The following is a 23,126-nucleotide window of genomic DNA, read 5'->3' as shown; positions in this document are numbered from 1 at the left end:
TGAGATGGTTAAGCAATCACTTGTAATTTTTTTTTGGTTACGTATTTATGTTTATAGGCCAAGTGGATAATATCTTTTAAAAAAACTTGCTGAGGAGTTCCCATCGTGGCTCAGCAGTTAACGAATGTGAGTAGTATCCATGAGGATGCAGGTTCGATTCCTGGCTTTGCTCAGTGGGTTAAGGATCCAGCATTGCCGTGAGCTGTGGTGTTGGTCACAGATGCGGCTTGGATCTGGCCTTGCTGTGGCTGTGGTGTAAGGTGGCAGCTACAATTCTGATTTGACCCCTAGCCTCAGAACCTCCATAAGCTGCAGGTGTGGCCCTTAAAAAAAAAAAGACAAAAAATAAAAAACACCAAAATCCTCACTGAGATGAATTTCATGTATCATAAAACTAACTTTTTCATTTTTTATAATATTTGTTGTAAAACTAACCATTTTAAAGCAAACAATTCAGTAAGATTTTAGTACATTCTCAGTCTTCTACAACCACACCTCTGTCTAGTGCCAAAACATTTCTGTCACTCCAAATGGGACACCTTATCTATTAAACAGTTTCTCCCTGCTCTTGCTTCCTCATAACCCCCTAGTAGCCACAAATCTGCATTCTGTGTCTATGGATTTATCTATTCTGTTCTCTTTATATAACTGTAATCATGTAATATGTGACCTTTTGTATCTGGATTCTTTCACTTAGCATGATTATTTGGAAATCTATCCATGTTATAGAATATATTTGTAATTATTCTTTTTTTTTTTTTCCTTTTTAGGGCTGCACGCTTGGCATATGGAGATTCCCAGGCTAGGGGTCAGATCGGAGCTATAGCTGCCGGCCTACACCACAGCCACAGCAAGGCAGGATCCAAGCCGCATCTGCAACCTACACCAAAGCTCACGGTAATGCCAGATCCTTGACCCACTGAGCAAGGCCAGAAATCAAACCCACAACCTCATGGTTCCTAGTCGGATTCATTTCTGCTGTGCCATCATGGGCCTCCCTGTAATTCATTCTTTTTTTATGGCTATTATTTCATTGGATTATATACCATAACTTCTCTCTCTCTCTTTTTTTTTTTTTTGTCTTTTAAGGGCTGCACCTGTGGCATATGGAAGTTCCCAGGCTAGGGGTTGAATTGGAGCTGTAGCTGCCTGCCTATACCACACCACAGCAACACAGGGTCCAAGCTGTGCCTGTGACGTCGTACACCATAGCTCATGGCAACACGGTATCCTTAACCCACTGAGCAAGGCCAGCGATGGAACCTGTGTCCTCATGGATATCAGCCAGGTTTGTTACTGCTGGGCCACAATGGAAACTCCTGAACTCCTGTCCATGTTTGTTGATGGACATTTGTGCTCTTTCTGCCTTTTGTAAATGGTGTTGCTGTGAACATGCGTGAACATCTACTTGTTTTCACTTCTTCTGGATTTGTGTCAGAGTAGAATTGCAACATCATATGGTGATTCTATATTTAACTTTTTGAAGATCCACCAAATTGTTTTCTGCAGAGACTGTACTATATTTCTACCAACAACGTACAAGGGTTCCAATTTCTTTTCATCCTCAACGACCCTTGTTGTTTTTCATTGAAAAAATTATTGCCACCCTACTGGGTGTGAAGTGGTACCTTGTGATTTTGATTGGCATTTCTCTCATGACTAAAGATGTTTGAGTATCTTTTCCTATTCTTGTTAATCATGTGGAGTTTTGAACAGTAATATCATAGTTGGATTATGCTAGGGAAGCTGGCTATTGAAAAGAAATTATTGATAACTCCCATTGTAATATAAGTAATTATCCCTTAGTTTATGTTTCCTTTTTTTTTTTGCTCTTTATGGCCACCCCTGTTGCGTATGGAAGTTCCCAGGCTAGGGATTGAATTAGAGCTGCAGCTGAGACCTATACCACAGTTCACTGCAATGTGGGATCTTTAACCTACTGAGTGAGGCTAGGGATCGAATCCCTCTCTTCCTGGATACTAGTTTGTAGCCCACTGAGCCACAGTGGGAACTCCTATGTTTCTTAATTGAAGATTTTGTATATTAATTTTATTAAATGATTCTAAAGAGAAAGTTATCTTTTTTGGACAAAACTAGAGAGGGTTTTCTCCACTTTCTGTGTGATGCTCCTTACAAGGTGTTTTCACAGGCCATGCCTGAACCTTCCGTGGTATCAAGCAAGTGCTCTTACAGAACTCAGGAAAATGTCACCATGGTGGTAATATCTGTCCTTGTGTACCACCTTACACCAGTCAGAATGGCCATCATTAATAAATCCACAAATAACAAGTGCTGGAGGGGCTGTGGAGAAAAGGGAACCCTCCTGCACTACTGGTGGGAATGTAAACTGGTACAGCCACTATGGAGAACAGTTTGGAGATACCTTAGAAATCTACACATAGAACTTCCATATGACCCTGCAATCCCACTCTTGGGCATCTATCCGGACAAAGCTCTACTTAAAAGAGACACGTGCACCCGCATGTTCATTGCAGCACTATTCACAATAGCCAGGACATGGAAACAATCCAAATGTCCATCGACAGATGATTGGATTCGGAAGAGGTGGTATATATACACAATGGAATACTACTCAGCCATAAAAAAGGATGACATAATGCCATTTGCAGCAACATGGATGGAACTAGAGAATCTCATCCTGAGTGAAATGAGCCAGAAAGACAAAGACAAATACCATATGATATCACGTATAACTGGAATCTAATATCCAGCACAAATGAACATCTCCTCAGAAAAGAAAATCATGGACTTGGAGAAGAGACTTGTGGTTGCCTGATGGGAGGGGGAGGGAGTGGGAGGGATCGGGAGCTTGGGTTTATCAGACACAACCTAGAATAGATTTACAAGGAGATCCTGCTGAATAGCATTGAGAAGTATGTCTAGATACTTATGTCGCAACAGAAGAAAGGGTGGGGGAAAAAACTGTAACTGCAATGTATACATGTAAGGATAACCTGACCCCCTTGCTGTACAGTGGGAAAATTAAAAAAAAAATATCTGTCCTTGTGAAACACTACTGTGCCAGACATTTTATGCATTAAAGTCTTGCTTGGAGCCATTTCTTTGTAAGATTTATTTCTTGGTTTGCTTTTTAAATGTGAATATGTAGTACATTTTTAATAATGATAACAAATACTAACATTTGAACATTTATTAGGTATCAGACTCTCTATTAGGTGTTTTATATAGATTTTATCCTTTAATCCTAGTAGAATATTAGCTCCAAAGGACAGATTCTTGTTTTTCTTTCCATTGTATCTCTAGCATCTAACAGAGTACCTGCCACAGAGCAGGTGTTCAACAAATGTCATTGAATGAATAACACTTTGAGGGAGTTTCTGTGATTATGTTATTTTGCCAATGGGTAAGCTGAGGCTAAGACATGTAAAGGAGTTTTCCTAAGATCATAGGGATGGGCAGTGGTGGAGTCTTAATTAGAATACAGGCAGCCCACTTCAGAGTCGATACCAAATTGCCTTTTAAGCCATAGTATTTTTTGTTGTTGTTGTTGTTTGTCTTTTTGCCTTTTGAGGGCCCGCACCTGCAGCATATGGAGGTTCCCAGGCTAGGGATCTAATCAGAGCTGTTGCTGTTGGCCCACGCCAGAGCGACAGCAGTGCCAGATCTGAGCACTGTCTGCGACCTACACCACAGCTCACGGCAATGCTGGATGCTTTAACGCACTGATCGAGGCCAGGGATGGAACCCGCAACCTCATGGTTCCTAGCTGGATTCATTTCTGCTGTGCCACGACAAGAACTCCAAGCCATAGTATTAAGAACAGCATTTTCACCTCTTCCTTTAACATTCTACAGGGTGACCAGGTAGTTTTGTCAAGCAAAGAGGAAGCAATAATTCATTTTGGTTCAAGAAAATACTTATTAATGGCCATCTGTGTGTCCATACATTTGTTGCATGTCACGTCGAGAACTAGGAGTTAAGAAAATGAGATTGTATTATGAATTTTGACGCTAGGTTGAACAAATCATATGCTCTTTCTAGACTTTGGATTCCTCATATAAGACGAAAAAGTTGGACTAGATCATGTGGGTATACTCCTTCAGTAAAATAGAGCTTTAAGAAATGGTACCAGTAAGGCCACAGTGAACCTGTTTGCTGAGGACAGGACTGATGGGGAATGTAATGGGTTTATACATCTTAATCTTTAATCTAGCAAGAGTGAAAAAAAGAGGAAAGGGCAGGAATTCCCATTGTGGTGCAGTGGTTAATGAACCCGACTAGGAACCATGAGGTTGCGGGTTCCATCCCCGGCCTTGCTCAGTGGGTTAAAGATCCCGTGTTGCCGTGAGCTGTGGTGTAGGTCGCAGACACAGCTCGGATCCCGAGTTGCTGTGGCTCTGGCGTAGGCCGGCGGCTACAGCTCCGATTCAACCCCTAGCCTGGGAACCTCCATGTGCCACAGGAGCAGCCCAAGAAATGGCAAAAAGACAAAAAAAAAAAAAAAAAAAAAAGAGGAAAGGGCAACAGGTGGTAAATATACAATGTCAGTGGTAGAGTGTGTCATCTAAACGAGAAAACAAAGCAACTGTCCAGGTAACAAGGAAGCCTTGGCTTACCCTTAACTTTAAAAAATGAGATTTGTTTTTATCCTGAGCCTTACATTTGAAAAGCATAATAGCCTAAGGTTATTTAGTATGTTTTTTCAATGTTTTTCTTTCCTTTGTGCCCTGTAACTTTGCTCAGAAGTAGTTTGGAGATGAGAGCTGGGAAAACCAAGGGCCTAGTCAAGCGTATGTAGTTGCTAATGATTCTCAACCTTGGCTTTTTTGTTTTTTACTTCAGATGTCTTGTTCTGAAATTTGAAGAAAATGTGATATTACTATTTTTAATGTGAATTTTTAAAAATTCACTTGACTAAAAAATATGTGACACATGAAACTTTTTTCTTTGATTTCTAGAAGAGGATATTGCCTATTAGAACAGATAGTAACAATGCTAAAACTTCCAAACACTTTTTAAGGAAAAAGATCTTATAGACAAAACACCATTTTTTAAATTACTCAATGAATTTTATTACATTTATAGTTGTACAGTGATCATCACAACCTGATTTTATAGCATTTCCATCCCAAACCCCGAGCCCACCTGCCAACCTGTTTCATTTGGAAACTGTAAGTTTTTCAAAGTCTGTGAGTCAGTATCTGTTCTGCAATGAAATTCTTTGTGTCCTTTTTTTATATTCCATGTATAAGTGATAGCATTTGATGTTGGTGTCTCACTGTCTGATTGACTTCACTTAGCATGATAATTTCTAGGTCCATCCATGTTGCTGCAAATGCCGCTCTTTCCTTTTAAAGGCTGAGTAATACTCCATTGTGTATGTGTACCGCATCTTCCTTATCCACTCTTCTTTCAATGGACATTTGGAGTTAAAACACCATTTTTAAGGCTCACTTGTTTTATACTTTAAATTGGGTTGTATTACTTATTCTGCAAAGTTTAGCTCGTGAGTGCACTGAACGCTCATCAGATGCATGGTATTCACAAAGCCCTATGCTGGATGCCTAAGAAATCCTAAGATAACCCTTTCCCCTCAATCTTGACGTTATGAAACCTCTGCAGCTAACCACAGCATACAAAATAATGAGTGCTTAAAGCTAAATTGACGGTTTTATAGGAAGTCAGAAAGATACCCCTTTAAGCTACCATGGTTGAGAAAAGCTTCTTGGAAAGGGAGGTTCTGAAGCCGTCTTGAGGGATGTATATATTAAAGTGAGAGAGAGATAAGAGGTGGAGGGAATAGTATAAACTCAGGTTCAGGAGGAGGTATATTCAGGGTGTATTTGGTAGTTTATGGGAGTGGAGGAAATTTTGAAAAGGTGTATAGTGGGAAGTAGCGGGAAACAGGGAAATGAATTGAAAGTTGTGAATGAGTTTGTACACCCTGACAACAATTGTTAGAAAGATTCTTCCAACAGTGGATTCTTTGTGTGCCTATCAATGTTCCTTTTCCATTCCTGCCCCACACCAAATAAAAGAATAAACATTTAATCCTTTCATTCAGCAAATATTTATTGAGTACCTGTTCTATCCGAGGTGCTTCGCTAGGAATACACAGATAAACTAGACATAGTCCTCCCCTCAGGGAGCTCACAGTCTGCTGAAGAAAACCAACTCTTGTTTAGAAAAGGGATACGTACAAAGTGCTCATTATATTTGAAATGGGGCCACCTTGAAAAAGAATGATCTTGGCTGCTTTGGGCTAATCGCCTGAGCTCTGTTTTTAGCCCTTGGGAGCAACCTCAGGATGTGTGGCATACCAGAAGAACAGCTGCATACTATATTCTGAAAATGATGAAAGTGGCGCCTCTGTTTTTCCAGACCCAGAGCAATGACTCTTGCTGAGGAGAGCCAACCTCTTTCTCTCCTGGCTTGTGCTGTTGGGTACACTGATGCAAAGAATTTTAGAGCGGAGGTTTCAGATTTTCCTGCCTTTGTCCTAAATAAAGATATGGAGAAGGAAAGGAAAAGGAAATAATAAACTATACAATTTTTTCATTAAAAATGTATAGAATTCATCTATTGGTATTTTTTAGAAGCAGCAAGAGGTGGTAAGAGTAATGTTAGGTAATGTTTATTGAGTGCTTACTTTGTGCCAAGTGTTATGATGAGGGCTTTTAACATACAGTACCCACTTTAACTTACACAGTAGACCTAAAAACTGGCTACTGTTTTCATCACCTTTTACAGATAAGGAGACTGAGGCTTAAAAAGATTAAATAACTTTCCATGTCACATAGCTCATGAGTGGCTATAATGGAAAGTGTACTGGAATGAGTTTTGTATTTCATATTTTGTAGAGAAAGTTAAAAGCCCAGAGAGAAAAAAAAAAAAAAAAAAGCCCAGAGAGAAGTGATTGGTCTATATAAGTATAGAACAGAATGATGTCAGAGCCAGATTTAGAACTTGCATATCAATATTTTGACTCTTAAAAAAATTTGAGGAGTTCCCATCGTGGCTCAGGGGAAATGAATCTGACTAGCATCCATGAGGCCGCAGGTTTGATCCTTGGCCTTGCTCAGTGAGTTAAGGAATCCAGCGTTGCTGTGAGCTGTGGTGTAGGTCTCAGATGCAGCTCGGATCCTGTGTTGCTGTGGCCGTGGTGTAGGCCAGCAGCTATACCTCCAATTTGACCCCTAGCCTGGGAACCTCCATATGCCACGGGTACAGCCCTAAAAAGACCAGAAAAAAAAAAAGTTGAGATTTTTTTTGTAATAGAAGATTTTGGACTTATATATTATCCAGCTTCTTCAGTTACCTAATTGTGACCAGTATTATTTCATCTATACTTCTACTCACCTGCCCTCTACCATATTTATTTGAAGCAAATACTAAACAGAATATTATTTTACCTGTAAATATACCAGAATATTTCTCTAAAGAGATGAGAGTCATTTAGGAGTTCCCCTTGTGGCTCGGTGGTTAATGAATCTGACTAGGAACCATGAGGTTGCGGGTTTAATCCCTGGCCTTGCTCAGTGGGTTAAGGATCCGGCGTTGCCGTGAGCTGTGGTGTAGGTTGCAGACGTGGCTCGGATCCCGTGTTGCTGTGTCTCTGGTGTAGGCTGGCGGCTGGCTACAGCTCCGATTCGACCCCTAGCCTGGGAACCTCCATATGCTGCGGGAGCAGCCCAAGAAATGGCAAAAAGACAAAAAAAAAGACAAAAAGGAAAAAAAAAGAGATGAGTCATTTAAAGAACATAATTATAATACTATTATCTAAATTTAAATAGCTTAGATGAACCAAATTAATAATAATTCCTTAATACCATCAACTCTCTAGTCTGAGTTCACATTTCCAATTGTCTCAAAAGTGTTAGAATTTTTTCTTACAGTTTACTTGAATCAGGATCTATACATTACAATAGATCGATATATCTTTTGATAAGTCTCTTTTAATCTATAGCTTTCCCTTCCCCTTTTAAATTTTCATGTAATTTAAATTGTTGAAAAGACTAGTTGTTTGTCTTGTAGAGTTTCTTTCAATTTTATTTTGTTGAGTGTATCCCTGTAGTTTAAGATGTTCTTCTGTCTTCTGTATTTCCTGTAAATTGGTAGTTGGATCTAGAGGCTTGATTACATTCAGGTTTGATATATACTTTTTTGCAAAACTGCTTTATAAATGACATTGTATCATTAGGAGGCAGACAATGTCTAGTTATATCTTTTTTTTTGTGATGTTAGGAATAATTGATGCTTAATATCAGGATGCATTAATTTATTGGGAGTTTCGAGGCCTTCCATTTCCAACATTGTTGAGTATCAAAAAGAGAATTTACCCTCTCACCAGCCAGGTAAAGGAGACTATTCAGACACTGAACAACAAGCATACAGGAGTGTGATCTGTAAAGGAAGGGAAATGACATAATGTCTGGCATGCAGTGAAAAATTACTAGACATGAAAGGAAACAAGATAACAACATTGATTGCTATTTAATCTTGTTTTTACTATGCTTTAGGCACAAAGCTAGGTGCTTTGCATACATTATACCAGTTGACTCTTATAAAAACCTTTTAAAATGAGTGTTACTTAATTTCTACTTTATGCATCAGGAAATTGAGGCTTGGGAAAGTTCCAGCCTTGCTCAAGGTTGGCTGATGTGCCAGAGCTGGGATGAGAACCAAGATCTATTGGATTCCAAAGCCTGAACTCTTAATCCTTAAATTACTGAAGAAAATTTATGTTCAGAGCACAGTAGGGTAAGAACAGAGTAGTAGTTGGAAAGTCAGGGAAGGTTTGAAAAGGCCACACTGCAAAGGATTTTATGTGTCCTGTATCTGAAGTCATTCTTTATCCATTTTTTTCTCCAATCCCTTAATCCCTAAGCCAGAAGGAATCTTATTTTTCCCTCTTAACCCCTAAGTACTTAATATTTTTATCTCACATGCATTTATCATTATGTTCTTTCCTTATTTCCCTCTGTTCACTACTAGATAACAAAGTCTTTTTTTAAAATTTCTTTTCAATTAAAATATAGTTGACTTAGAATGTTGTGAAAATTTTGGCTGTACAGCAAAGTGACCCAGGCATACATACATTCTTTTTCTTGTGTTATCTTTTATCATGGTCTATTGTAAGAGACTGCATATAGTTCCCTGTGCTGTACAGTAGGACCTCATCGCTTATCCATTCTAGCTGTAATATTTTGCATCTACTAATCCCAAACCCCCAGTCCATCATACCCCCTCCCTCCCGCCCCTTGGCAACAACAAGTCTGTTCCCCATATCTGTGAGTCTGTTCCTGTTCAATATATAGGTTCATCTGTGCCACGTTATTAGATTCTACATATAAGTGATATTATATGATATTTGTCTTTCTCTTTCTGACCTACTTCCATTTATATGTGAGTCCCTAGTTGCACCTATATGGCTGCAAATGGCATTTTTCGTTCTTTTTTATGGCTGAGTAGTATTCCATTGTGTATATGAACCACATCTTCTTAATCATTTCATCTGTAGATGAACATTTAGGTTGTTTCCATATCTTGGCTACTGTGAACAGTGCTGTCATGAACATAGGAGTGCATGTATCTTTTTGAATTGTAGTTTTGTCCAAATATATGCCCAGGAGTAGGATTGCTGGATCATATGGTAGTTCTATATTTAGTTTTCTAAGGAACCTCCATACTTTTTTCCATAGCGATTGTACCAGTTTACATTCCCACCAACAGTGCTGGAGGGTTCCTTTTTTTCCACACCCTCTCCAGCATTTGTTATTTGTGGACTTATTAATGATGGCCGTTCTGACTGGTGTGACGTGGTACCTCATAGCAGTTTTGATGTGCATTTCTCTAATAATTAGTAATGTTGAGCATCTTTTATGTGCCTGCTTGCAGTCTGTATGTCTTCTTTGGAGAAATGTCTATTTAGGTCTTCTGCCCATTTTTTGATTAGATTGTTTGTTTTTGTTGTTGTTGAATTGTATGAGTTGTATATTTTGGAGATTAGTCCTTGTTGGTTGCATTCTTTGCAACTATTTTCTCCCATTCTGTAGGTTGTCTTTTTTTTTTTTAAAATGGTTTCTTTTGCTGTGTAAAAGCTTGTAAGTTTGTTAGGCCCCATTTGTTTTTCTTTTGTTTTTATTTGTGTTGCCTTGGGAGACTGACCTAATAAAATGTATGTATGGTTTATGTCAGAGAATGTTTTGCCTATGTTCTCTTATAGTTTCATGGTTGTCATGTCTTATGTTTAAGTCTTTAAGCCATTTTGAGTTTATTTTTGTGCATGGTCGGAGAGGGTGTTTTCTAGTTTCATTGATTTACATGCAGCTGTCTGTTTCTGTAGCACCACTTGCTGAAGAGACTGTCTTTTCCCCGGTTTGTATTCTTGCCTCCTTTGTTGAAGATTAATTGACTGTAGGTGTGTGGATTTATTCTGGGCTCTCTATTCTGTTCCATTGATCCATATGTCTGTTTTTGTACCAGTATCACACTGTCTTGATTACTGTGGTTTTGTGATATTGTCTGAAGTCTGGGAGAATTATGGCTTCTGCTTTTTTTTTTTCTTTAGGATTGTTTTGGCAATTGTGGGTCTTTTATGGTTCCACATAAATTTTTGGATTGTTCGTTCTAGTTCTGTGAAAAATATCATGGGTAGTTTGATAGGGATCGCATTGAATTTGTAGATTGCTTTGGGTTGTATGGCCATTGTAACAATATTAATTCTTCCAACCCAGGAGCATGGGATATGTTTTCATTTCTTTGAATCCTCTGTAATTTCCTTGATCGACACAACTTAGAATAGATTTACAAGGAGATCCTGCTGAATAGCATTGAGAAGTATGTCTAAATACTCATGTTGCAACAGAAGAAAGGGTGGGGAAAAAACTGTAATTGTAATGTATACATGTAAGGATAACCTGACCCCCTTGCTGTACAGTGGGAAAATAAAAAAAAATATTAAAAAAAATTTTTTTTTTGGCTTTTTAGGGCCATACCCATGGCATATGGAAGTTCCCAGACTAGGGGTCAAATCAGAGCTGTAGCTGCCGGCCTACACCACAGCCACAGCAGTGCGGCATCTGAGCCAAGTCTGCGACCTATACCACAGCTCACGGCAGCACTGGATCCCTAACCCACTGAGCGAGGTCAGGGATTGAACCCACATCCTCATGGATACTAGTTGGATTTGTTATTGCTGAGCCATGTCGGGAACTCCATCCTTGTGAACTTGGGATGAATCCCACTTGGCCATGGTGCATGATCGAAGTCTTAATCAAAGGGATTATTACAGCCTTACTCATTTGGTGAATGTACTCTGTTCACTTAGAGAATGAATGAATGAATAAATGAACCTGAAGGAATGCCTTTGGTGGTGGATTTAGGCACTGGGCTTTATAATTTTATGTCAAAGAAGTTATAGTTGCCTTGGAGTAATTGGAAACTCAGATTACTTTTAGGCCATTTCTGTATTCCTGTTGGTACATCATATAAACCCAGCATTGCCCCTTGGGTTCCAGTGAGAATAACAACATCATGAGAGAAGCCAACTGGGCTTCCCACCAAAACTTAGACAATTGTGACTGAGCCGCAAGTATTTGATTTCTAACCCAGGGACAGAGCAGTGCTCGCAGTAGTTCTTGCTGATTTCTCGATGTTATGGCTTCCTTGCCTGGGGTCCACTTGGTGTTCAGCATTTAGCTATGAGTGAGGCTTGAGCCCTAATGGGTAGACTGGGGTTGAGGAGCGGAGGGAGGGAGAGCAGCTCGAGAGGCTAGAGGTGTTGACCAAGAATGTGCAAATCAGGAAGGAAGGCAGGAATCCAGGCTTATTTGGATGTCTTTTTCTTTTTCTTTTTTTGTCTTTTTGCCTTTTCTAGGGCCGCTCCCATGGCATGTGGAGGTTCCCAAGCTAGGGGTCTAATCAGAACTGTAGCCGCCGGCCTAAGCCACAGCCACAGCCACAGCCACAGCCACATGGGATCCGAGCCATGTCTATGACCTACACCACAGCTCACGGCAACGCCGGATCCTTAACCCACTAATCAAGGCCAGGGATTGAACCCGCAACCTCATGGTTCCTAGTCAGATTCATTAACCACTGAGCCATGACGGGAACTCCTGGATGTCCATTTCTATAGACATGCAGCCTGATTGTAGGCTGTGGCTAGTGGTGTCTGCAGAAGCAAAAGAGCTTTCTCTTCCAAAGTCTCTTTCTCTGAAATTCCTAGATCTGCAGCATACCTAACCTGTTTCATCCCCACCCTTACATAGTAGTGAATGAAATGCCTCGTTTAGAGTCAGGAGATGTGTATTCAAGTCCTTCTGCGTATTTATTACTGTACCTGTAGATAAATCACATTGTCTGATGAATGGAGTTTTATCTTCTTCCTGCCACTCCACATAGTTGCTAGGAAAACGAAATGAGATCACAGGGTTGGAAGTCCTTTGTGAGTTATAAACCTCTCTGTAATTTTAAGGGAGGAGGAAGATGTGGTTTCTTGAGATTTTTGACTGGGGGTGCCCAGACAAAGCAAAGCCTTCTTTCTAAGCTTTTCATTGTGCCACAAGGTGGCAGCAGGAGCCTATCTTTGCTGCTGCTTTGCTCTTTCCTGCAAAGGTGAAGAGGAAGATTTATTCCTTTTACTGCCTGCTTTCCTCACTCCACCAAATCCTTCAAGTCCATATTAAATAATTTCTCAGAGGACTCACATTCTTAAATCAGAATCCAAGGGCACTTTCCCCACTGTTGAAGTTAAAACAGCCCATGGCAGACTTCGGTTAATGGTTCCAAATCTGTTCTGGGCTTTTGATTTCAGACAGCTGTTGCACCCCCCACCCCCCACCCCCCGGGATGGCTTGCTATAGACTCCAATTTCAGTTTAATTTTCGTCCTTGAATCAGAGCTCTATTGGACCTGGAAATCCATCTGATCCCTTTCTCATCTTGCAGAAGAGGAAATTGAGGCATGGAGAGCAAAATAAATTGTCCAAGATGAAACAATCAGTTCATTCAAGAGTTATGACTTCAATCTAGGTATCTTCTTGGGTTAAGTTTCTTTGCAAATGTGAGTGTTTTCCAGGTGTTTTGGGAGGCTTAAAGCAGCTTGTTTCTCCAAGTGGTGAGAATTTTGAGGACTTCCTGACGTAGAGGGAAATGGGAGATCCCTTTCTAGCACCTTTTGAAAAATCTTTTGAAGAAGAATTGCCAAAGTCACTTGTTCAGGAATCCCTAAGTGTCTGAAAGACGGATCTTAGAAATTCTCAGGTATACATGTTTGAAGAACTGTAACGCATAATGCCTTGGGAGAGATTATCATTTTAAAGGACACATTTCAGTATATGGTCTTTCCTGTTGGGCTTACCTTCCCAATATTCTTAGAGACATATATTAATATGAGACCATTCTCAGTATCCCATGGCTCATGGCAGAAGAAGGCAAGAATGAGGGAACCCAGCCTTAAACCTATGCAACCTATAAAGGGCATTCTCTGTACACGGAAAGTCCACATAAAGGTGGAAGAGTGGTAGAATAAAAGAATATTAGATTAAGAGTCTAACAGATATTGGTTCAAAACCTATTCCAGTTACTTATCTTTATAGGCAATTTTCACAAGTCTCAGTTTTCTTATCTATAAAGAAGATACAACAGTATATACCTTATTAGCTATGTAACCTTGGGCTAATTATTTAACTTCTGTGTACCTCAATTATATTGTCTGTAAAATGAGGATAATTGTAAAACGAAAAGCTCTACTTCATAGGTTTTATAATGACTAACATTATTACCTAGAACTATATATGACACATAATCAGCAGTTGGAAAGTATTAGCTGTTGTTGTTTTTTGGCTGTGCCTGTGGCATGTGGAAGTTTCTGGGCCAGGGACCAAACCTTCGCCACAGGAGTATCCTGAGCCACTGCACTGACAATGCTGGATACTTAACCCACTGAACCACCAGGGAACTCCTGTTGTTTTTTTTTAATGCTACTATCATGCATGGTTGTTGTGAGGATAAAATGATACAGTGTATGTAAAGGTTTTTAAAGGGAAAATATTTAGTTTTATTTATATGTAATTAATAACCACAGTAGTATAAATAGTATTCACCTAAATGAGCCTGCTTATTTATGATTTAGGTACAACATTCTTATTTTGTCATTTGTTTTATGTTTATTCTTACTGTGTTATTTGAGGATAATTCTTTTTTTTTTTTTTTTTTTTTTTTTTGTCTTTTTAGGGCTGTACCCGCAGCATGTGGAATTTCCTAAGCTAGGGGTCAAATTGGAGCTGTAGCTGTCAGCCTACGCCACAGCCACAGCAATACCAGATCTGAGCCATATCTGCTGCAACCTACACCGCAGTTCACCCTAACACCAGATCCTAAACCCAGTGGGTGAGGCCAGGGATCGAACCCATGTCCTTATGGCTACTAGCTGCGTTTATTACCACTGAGCCACAATGGGAACTCCTGAGGATAATTCTTGACTTTTTGAATTGTAGATTTGTCTTTTTTTGTAATCTGAAGGCAATAATAATCATTAACATTTATTGAGCCCTTACCATGTACTGGACCCCATCCTTTATGTATATTGTCTCAGAAGGATTCAGTAACTTATGTCCACATAGCTAGCAAGTGAGAGAACTGGGATTTGAACCCAGGCAGTCTGATTTCACAGTCAGCTTTCTTGACTTTTACTATTCTGCCTGCCTTAAAAAATGTTTAGTGTAGAATTATTCTATTTCTTAGCGGGAGAATTACTATACCCTAGAGCCAAAAGGTGTTCAAGAATTTGTCATGGGTTTACAATATGTATCAGGTATAATAATGTTCATAACCTTCGACCTAACAGATCTACTTTTAGAAATCTATCCTAAAGAAATAATCCAAAACACAGCCAAAGGTTTATGACAGTGTCATTTCATTGGTCATTTATCATATGGGAAACTTTAAAGCAACCCTAAATATCTAATTGGAGGATGATTAGTAAGATATTTTGTATCTACTTAATGAATTATTATTCAGCTCTTAGTAATTGTAAGCAGTAATGCTGTTTAGAACTTTGTGAGAAAACAGATACTGAATGTGAACTCATGAGAAGGTAAATGAATAATAATTTTTTTTTTCTTTTCTAGGACCGCACCCACGGCATATGGAGGTTCCCAGGCTGGGTCTAATCGGAGCTGCAGCTGCTGGCCTATGCCACAGCCACAGCCACAGCAACTCAGGATCTGAGCTGCGTCTGCGACCTACACCACAGCTCATGGCAACACTGGATCCTTAACCCACTGAGTAAGGCCAGGGATTAAACCCACAACCTTGTGGTTCCTAGTCGGATTCATTTCTGCTGTGCCACGATGGAAACTCCAATAATAAATATTTTCTTTTTCCATCTTATATACTAATTTTTAATTTCCTCATCCTGGAAAGATTAGTAAGACAAAGGGATTCTTAATTCTGTTATATATTAGGATTTGAGGAATTTAGGTGCTTTCTAAAGGTTGAATCTTCTTACCTGGTCAAAATTCTCTGGGTAATTTTTTCTGTACTTACCAAGTAGGTCTGGCCTCATGCTGGACACCCAGATAGAGTCAAGAGATGTAAAGGCCTGAATCTGCAGGTGAAGCGTCCACAATTTTGTGAGGGACATGCTGGCAGCCTGGAAGCAGAGTACTATGTGTAGAATTAGAGAAGGGGTGGCCAACAGGAATAAATGACTTTGTGTACAGAGCTGAGGGGGCCCAAGGACTGGAGGTGCGACATGAGTGAGGGCTGCTGAGAAAAGACTAAAGGGGAGGTGAGTCTTGGATGAGACCTTGAAGGAAATTACACATCAAAACTAGGTGCTTTTCAGACCACAAGAAGATCACCTTGGGCAAAGGCCCAGAGTGATCATATGTGGTGGACAGAATAAATGACTGCCTTAAATGGAGTGGAAGGGCCACCTTGAGAAGATCTAGGGGCTGAGCTTATTAGTTTTCCTTTTCAAAAATACAAGATCATTGAGGCATGCATAGTGGCTGATCATCTTGGTCTGGCTTTCCTACCCAGACTCAAGGATAGTGAATTTTATTTTTTGTTATCTTTTTCTTGACGATTTTTAGGAGTGTGATAGATTTGGGATAGATGCTGTGTCAATAAAGTACAAGTCAGGACAGAAATAAATAAATTAGAAACTATAATCGTGAAGAAGCTGTATGGAAATGTTTTTATAGATTAATAAGTGCTTTTATGAGCACTAAAGTGGGGGTCACCTGAAGCAAATATATATTCATGAGAAGAGTCAGAACTTAAGGACCAGCTGACATACTTATCCCCAGAATTTCAGAAAATGAAAATGGGAGTTCCCATCATGGCGTAGTGGAAACGAATCCAACTAGGAACCATGAGGTTGAGGGTTCAATCCCTGGCCTTGCTCAGTGGGTTAAGGATCCGGCGTTGCCATGAGCTGTGGTGTAGGTCACAGACGCGGCTTGGATCTGATGTTGCTGTGGCTGTGGTGTAGGCTGGCAGCTCCAGCTCCAGTTGAACCCCTAGTGTGGGAACCTCCTTATGCTGAGAGTGTGGACCTAAAAAGTAAAAAATAAATAAATAAATAAATAAATAAATAAAAGAAAAATGGATGATAATGATAGAAAGATAAAGATTTTTAAAATTATTGAATAGTTGATTTACAATGTTGTAATTTCTGCTGTGCAACAAAGTGATTCAGTTATACATGTACACACATCCATTCTCTTTCAGATTCTTTTCTGATAATCATTTTTATTTAGAAATTGAAGAATGATAATCAGATATTGTAGAGCCCTCCAGGGTCCTTCATAAATGTTGTAGGCTGACCTTTCGAATCAAGATACTAATAACCCTGGGTCCACTGTGGTAGAGACTTCTGATGTCCACCCATATCTGGTTCTCTTCTCCTGGGTGCACTGGAAAATTATATTTCTTCCTCCCCTGCATTTAGGTGGGGACATATGAATAACTCTGGCTAATGGACCTTGAGAGGAATTAATTGGATGTCACTGAGCATTTAATTGCTGGTATCCTCGCCTTAGTAACTGAAAAGGCAGATAGTATAAGTACAAGATGGTGGAACCTTCATGTCTTAGGTCTTGAATGATTATGTGGAGCCAAAGTCGCCACCCAGTCTCTGGCCCTGACCTGAGAAATTTGGCATTATTTTTTTCCTGTGGCATATAGAAGCCTATTCTGACAAATAAATTGGTCCTGCGCATTTTTCTCCTTTTCTTCTCTCCTTTTTTGGGACTTAGAAGAAACTTGTATTCACTTCTAGGGAATGGGGTGAAAAAGTTATAGAGGCGTATTTCAGAGGGAGAGGTGGAGGAGGAGGAAGAAGGGATAAACCAGAGATCTTTACAGGCTGTTCGTCGTCTCTGTGGGTGTTATGCTGTCTGCACAGATTTCCCCAAGTCCATCTGTTGGCCTCTGGGCTGAGACCTTCCTCTGAGAAGGCTGGAGTGGTGGCTGAGCAGAAAACAGATCTGGAAGCTGATCTTTGATCTTTGAAGCTATGAATCCCTCATCAGCTGTAGAGGCTGAAGTTTCCAGTGACTCTGATCCCAGTGGTTCACAGAATTGCTGTGAAGGCTCACTATGGAGGAATAAACCAGCTCAGTGGCTTAAGTTTCTGTGTGAATTTGAGACTCCTCAATCCTTAATCACTAAAGTCAGCTCAGGTGGAGAATAATTATTGTTATAATACAGTTTACCCCCCAAATATTTCTCAAAAGGAGTCGGGGCCAGCCTGCTCAGTTTAGTTCTGCCACTGACTAGCTTTGTGGTAGGCAAGTCACTTTCCGTCTCTGAGTTTCCGTCCTCCTTGTGGTTCCAGCCCTGATGTTCGAAAGTTCTGAGATGAGAGAATATAGAAGAATGTTCCCAATTTAGAGGTTGAGGATTCTAGGGAGAGAGGGAGGAGAGGTAACTCTGATCCATGCTTTACCGTTTGGTTCCTCTTCCTGTCAGAGGCTGTCCTTGTTTCCTCCCCTCCTGCAGAGCATGGTGACAGTGCAATATGTTCATGAAATTGCTTTAAAGCTTCCTCCCTGGAGACTCTAGGTGTCTGGAGAACCCAGTTTCACATGTTTCTGCTTCTGTGCCTGACATAGTTCTTGACACAAAGTGGATACTTAGTAAATGTTTGCTGACTTGAATTGGAGTGAATGCTTTGCCTTAAGATAAATTTTTGGGAGTTCCCATCGTGGTGCAGTGGTTAACAAATCCAACTAGGAACCTTGAGGTTGCGGGTTCGATCCCTGCCCTTGCTCAGTGGGTTAAGGATCCAGCGTTGCCGTGAGCTGTGGTGTAGGTTGCAGATGCGGCTCGGATCCCGAGTTGCTGTGGCTCTGGGGTAGGCCAGCAGCTACAGCTCCAATTAGACCCCTAGCCTGGGAACCTCCATATGCCACGGGAGCGGCCCAAGAAATGGCAAAAAAAAAAAAAAAAAAAAAAAAAGGTAAATTTTTGCTTCCTGTCTTGCTCTTTCTCTCTGTCTCTCCATCCTCCCCACCCACCCACCCAGCCTGCCTGTGCCTGAGCTTTTTCCTCACCTCTCTCTTCTTGCTTAATAAGCCTCACCTGCACTTTCTCCACACCTATCTTTTTTTCTCATCTCTATTTAAATAAACACTTATTTGTCTCAGTAAAAAAAAATAAAGTATTTATAGCTTTATTGAGGTATATTAACCTACAATAAATTGCACGTATTTAAAGTGTGCAATTTGTAAGTTTTGACTTGTAATTTGCCTGTAAAGACACTACCACAATCAAGATAATTAACATATTCATCAGCCTACCCCCCAAGTTTTTTCATGTCCCCATATAGTACCTTCTTTTTACCCTCTATCTTCAAATAACCACAGATTTGCTCTCTCTCTAGTCTAGCTTGCGTTCTCTAGAATTATATGTAAATGGCCTATGGTATGTATTCTTTTAGGGGAGAGAGTATAGCTTCTTTCACTTAGTCTAATCATTTTAAGATTTATCTTTTTGAAGCTTATGTCAGTTGTTAGTTCTTTACTACCAAGGAATACCCATTATATAAGTATACTATGTTTGCTCACTCACCTTATGGTGGACTTTGGATTGTTTTTGATTTTCGGCTGTTAAAGTAAAGCTACTATGAAATTCATGTATAAATCTTTGCATGGACATATGCTTTTATTTCTATTAGACTAACACCTAGAAGTGGAATGGCTGGATCGTATGGTAGTTGGCTGTTTAACTTGAGTAGTTATATCATTTCAGATCCCACCAACAGCTGCTGAAGGTTCAATTCCTTTACATCCTCGTCGAATCTTGCTATGTGTCAGTCTTTGTAATTTTAACCGTTCTAACAGATGTGTAGTAGTTGATATCATGTGGCTTTCACTTAAATTTCCCTAATGAATGAAGAGTGTAAGCATCTTTTTATGTGCTTATTCGCCATACATATATCTTTTTTTTTTTTGGCTGTGCCCATGACATGTGGAAGTTCTCAGGCTAGGGGTCAAATCCAAGCCACAGCAGTGACAACACTAGATCCTTAATCTCTAGGCCACCAAGGAACTCCTTGATATATCTTTTTTGGTAAAATGTCTCTTCAGTTTTGGTTTTTTTTTACCCATTGAAAAAATCGTTTTTTTTTTTTTTTTTTTTTGTTTTCTTCTTACTGAATTTTGAGAGTTCTTTATTTTATTTTGGATAGAAAGTCTTTTCTTTTTCTTTTCCTTTTTTTTTAGGGATGCACCTGAGGCATGTGGAAGCTCCCAGGCTAGGAGTCTAATCGGAGTTGCAGCTGTTGGCCTACACTCCAGCCACACCAACACCAGATCCGAGTCGTGTCTGTGACCTACCCCACAGCTCATGGCAACGCTGGATCCTTAACCCACTGAGCAAGGCTAGGGATTAAATCCACATCCTCATGGATGCTAGTCGGGTTACTGCTGAGCCACAACAGGAACTCCAGAAAGTCTCATATCAGATGTGGGCTTTGCAAATATTTTCTCCCAGTTTGGTTTGTCTTTTCATTTTCTTATCAGTGCCTTTCAACAGTAGGAATTTTAAGTTTTGCAAAATCTAGGTTATTGATTTGTTCCTTTATTATTTTTTATTTTTATTTTTTATTTTTTTGTTTTTCTGCCATTTCTTGGGCCGCTCCCATGGCATATGGAGGTTCCCAGGCTAGGGGTCAAATCGGAGCTGTAGCCTCCGGTCTACACCAGAGCCACAGCAACATCAGATCCAAGCCGAATCTGCAACCTACGCCACAGCTCACGGCCATGCCAGATCCTTAATCCACTGAGCAAGGCCAGGGATCAAACTCTCAACCTCATGGTTCCTAGTCGGATTCATTAACCACTGAGCTACGACGGGAACTCCTGATTTGTTTCTTTAAAGGAACATGTTTTTCCACATTATAGCTAAGAAATCTTTGTCTATCCCAAGTTCTTGATTTTTTTCCCCTAATTTTCTTTCTTTCCTTCTTCTTCTTCTTCTTTTTTTTTTTTTACTTTATCCAGCCAGGAAATCTGTCAACCCACGAGACCCGCATCATGGTCTGACTACAGAATACTGCAGGGAAGGGGGACACGGGTTGTTAGAGGAAGGGCTTGAGATTTTAAACATGTGATTTGGGAAGGTTTCACTGACGTGACATTTGAGAAAAGACTTGAAAGAAGTTAAGGAAGTAAGACATGCAGACAGCTGAGGAAGAGTGAAGGGAGAGAGGAGAACAAGGTACAAGGGCTCTGGAGTTCTTGTCGTGTGTGGTGCAGTGGAAACAAATACAACCAGGAACCATGAGGGTGTAGGTTCGATCCCTGGCCTCAATCAGTGGATTAAGGAGCCGGCGTTGCCATGAGCTGTGGTGTAGGTTGCAGATGTGGCTTGGATCTGGTGTGGCTGTGGCTGTGGCTGTGGCTGGCAGCTGTAGCTCCGATTAGACCCCTAGCCTGGAAACCTTTATATGCCGCAGTGCTCCCAGGCTAGGGGTCGAATTGGAACTGTAGCTGCCGGTCTACATCACAGCCACAGCAACACGGGATCTGAGCCGTGTCTGTGACCTACACCATAGTTCATGGCAACACCAGATCCTTAACCCACTGAGTGAGGTCAGGGATTGATCTCGCGTCCTCATGGATACTAGTTGGGTTCGTTAACCACTGAGCTACGATGGGAACCCCCTACCCTATGTTTTCTTCTATAAGTTCTATAACTTTATATTTTACATTTAGGAGTTCCCATGGCTGTGGCATAAGCTGGTGGCTACAGCTCTTATTCAGCCCCTAGCCTGGGAACCTCCATATGCCGCAGGTGCGGCCTTTAAAAAACTAACTAAATAAATTTTACATTTAGGCCTGTGATTGATTTGACTTTTTATATGGAATGAGATATGAATCACAGTTCTTTTTTTTTTACATGTAAATGTCCATTTGCTAAATCCTAATAATCCTTTGGGTCTTAGTTTTAAAATTGTTTCTTCCAAGAAGATTCTCTCATCTGCTTCCTGTCCTCATCCTCCCAAAGTTAGTTCCTTTTGCAAAATGCCATCATAGTAATGTTTTATTTCCTCTGTTATATCACTGGTCACAATTTACCTTTTTAAGAAAGTATTATGCTTTTCCTTGGCCAGTCCTGCCTTAAATACTCTCTGGGGGCAGTGTAGGGCTGGGACAGGAGGAATGAAAGATGTAGGTCAGGGTCTGTGAACGTTCGTGGTCTAGTTGAGAAGAACAGATTTTATCTACCTAAAATAGAGGGTCGTAGGAAACGGTCAGTTGGAAGATGGATGTGTTCCTGTCACTGGCACCACACATCCATTCTGTTCTCCTGAGGGCCATCCCAGCACTGACAAGGAGTTTTCTGGGGCACAGAAATGGGAGGGGGGCCTGCCTTGCCTGCCTTAGCCCACTGGGATAACTCATCTTCTTCTTTCTCCCATTTATTGCCTGAGCACATTTATTGCATAGATAACTTCCGGGAGGATTTTGGGAATTCTTGGGCTTATTAGTCTTGAAATAATCCCTATTAGCCCCATTTCTGGAATACTTCTTTTTTTCTTCCCCAGTGTATTCTCACTTATGGGTCTAAGGATAAATTGAGTCCTCTTTTGATACCAACTCTGCCTTCAGTTTCTCTTAACTTTCCCTTTGGCAGCTTTCAACCTAGCCAGAAGGAAAGCCTTCAAAACCAAGATATTGAATTACCTTTCTGGAATATTGTGAACTCTTTAAAGCCTTAGCTAGATTGTAAACTTAAAGCTATGTCTTATAATTTTTTTCTGTACCTAACACACTGCTAAAGACATAGTGGGGACTTAATATATTTTTCTTGATTTATTATTCTATAAAAAACAAACGTAAAGGAAGAGAGATTGACTTTTTACTGGGTTGTTCCTCCTCAGCACCGAGTGGGGAACAGCTTCTTTAAATTGAAGTCTCATGCTTGTTGTCAAGTTATTTATACCATTTTCAGAATGTTATGTTTCCATTTTAGAAAACCATGCACCATACCATACATATTTAAACTACATTTGGGTTTTGTGGGGTTTTTTGTTTTGTTTTGTTTCGGTTTTTTTAAGGCCACACGCACAGCATATGGAGGTTCCCAGGCTAGGGGTTGAATCAGAGCTGCAGCTGCTGGCCTCCACCACAGCCACAGCCATACCAGATCTGAGCCGCATGTGTGACTTATACCACAGCTCATGACAATGCTAGATCCTTAACCCACTGAGTGAGGCCAGGGATACTAGTCAGATTCATTTCTGCTGAGCCACGATGGGAACTCCCATTTGGGTATTCTTTATGTTGGATCATTTATGTTGTTGATTCCCTGTTGGCAGTTGTCTGGAGGATCTTTAGAAATGGTCAGAGAGAAAACTTAGGGGACTCACTGCAGGATGTGTTTGCATTTTCTCCTCAGCTCTGGTTCATTAGGCAGACATGAACACCCCACTAATAGTCATGTTTCCTGGAAACTTTTAAAAGAGAAAAGAAATTACTCTCAATCCAAAATTATTTGAGGTCAGGAGTCCGAGGAGCAATATTTGGAGCACTGGCTAGAGGGAAATTTGTTTGCCCAGCTTTGTGGAAAACGTCTCCGATAGATTTCTGGTATGGAGAATACAGGTGCATCTGGGGGAGAGGC

At 40.3% G+C, this 23,126-nt stretch overlaps 1 protein-coding gene across 6 annotated transcripts in view; it reads left to right on the top strand.

Moving 5' to 3' along the window:
• Positions 1–23,126, top strand: part of KLHL3 (kelch like family member 3) — a 288,734-nt gene that overhangs the window by 70,992 nt on the left and 194,616 nt on the right. The window contains exon 1 of one of the 6 annotated variants that reach the window (XM_085014687.1): positions 8,596–8,742. The exons of the other annotated variants lie outside the window; for them this stretch is intronic. The gene's annotated coding sequence lies outside the window, so the exon portion shown is untranslated. Of the gene's footprint in view, positions 1–8,595; positions 8,743–23,126 lie in introns of those variants that run through there. 6 annotated transcript variants of the gene reach the window in all.

This window comes from Sus scrofa, chromosome 2, assembly GCF_054392235.1.
Source record: "Sus scrofa isolate SSC_HxYL_T2T_F1_AM1 chromosome 2, Sscrofa_HxYL_maternal_Yorkshire_Landrace_v2.0, whole genome shotgun sequence".
Classification (NCBI taxonomy): Eukaryota; Metazoa; Chordata; class Mammalia; order Artiodactyla; family Suidae; genus Sus; species Sus scrofa.
This window is presented reverse-complemented; position numbering and strand designations above follow the sequence as displayed.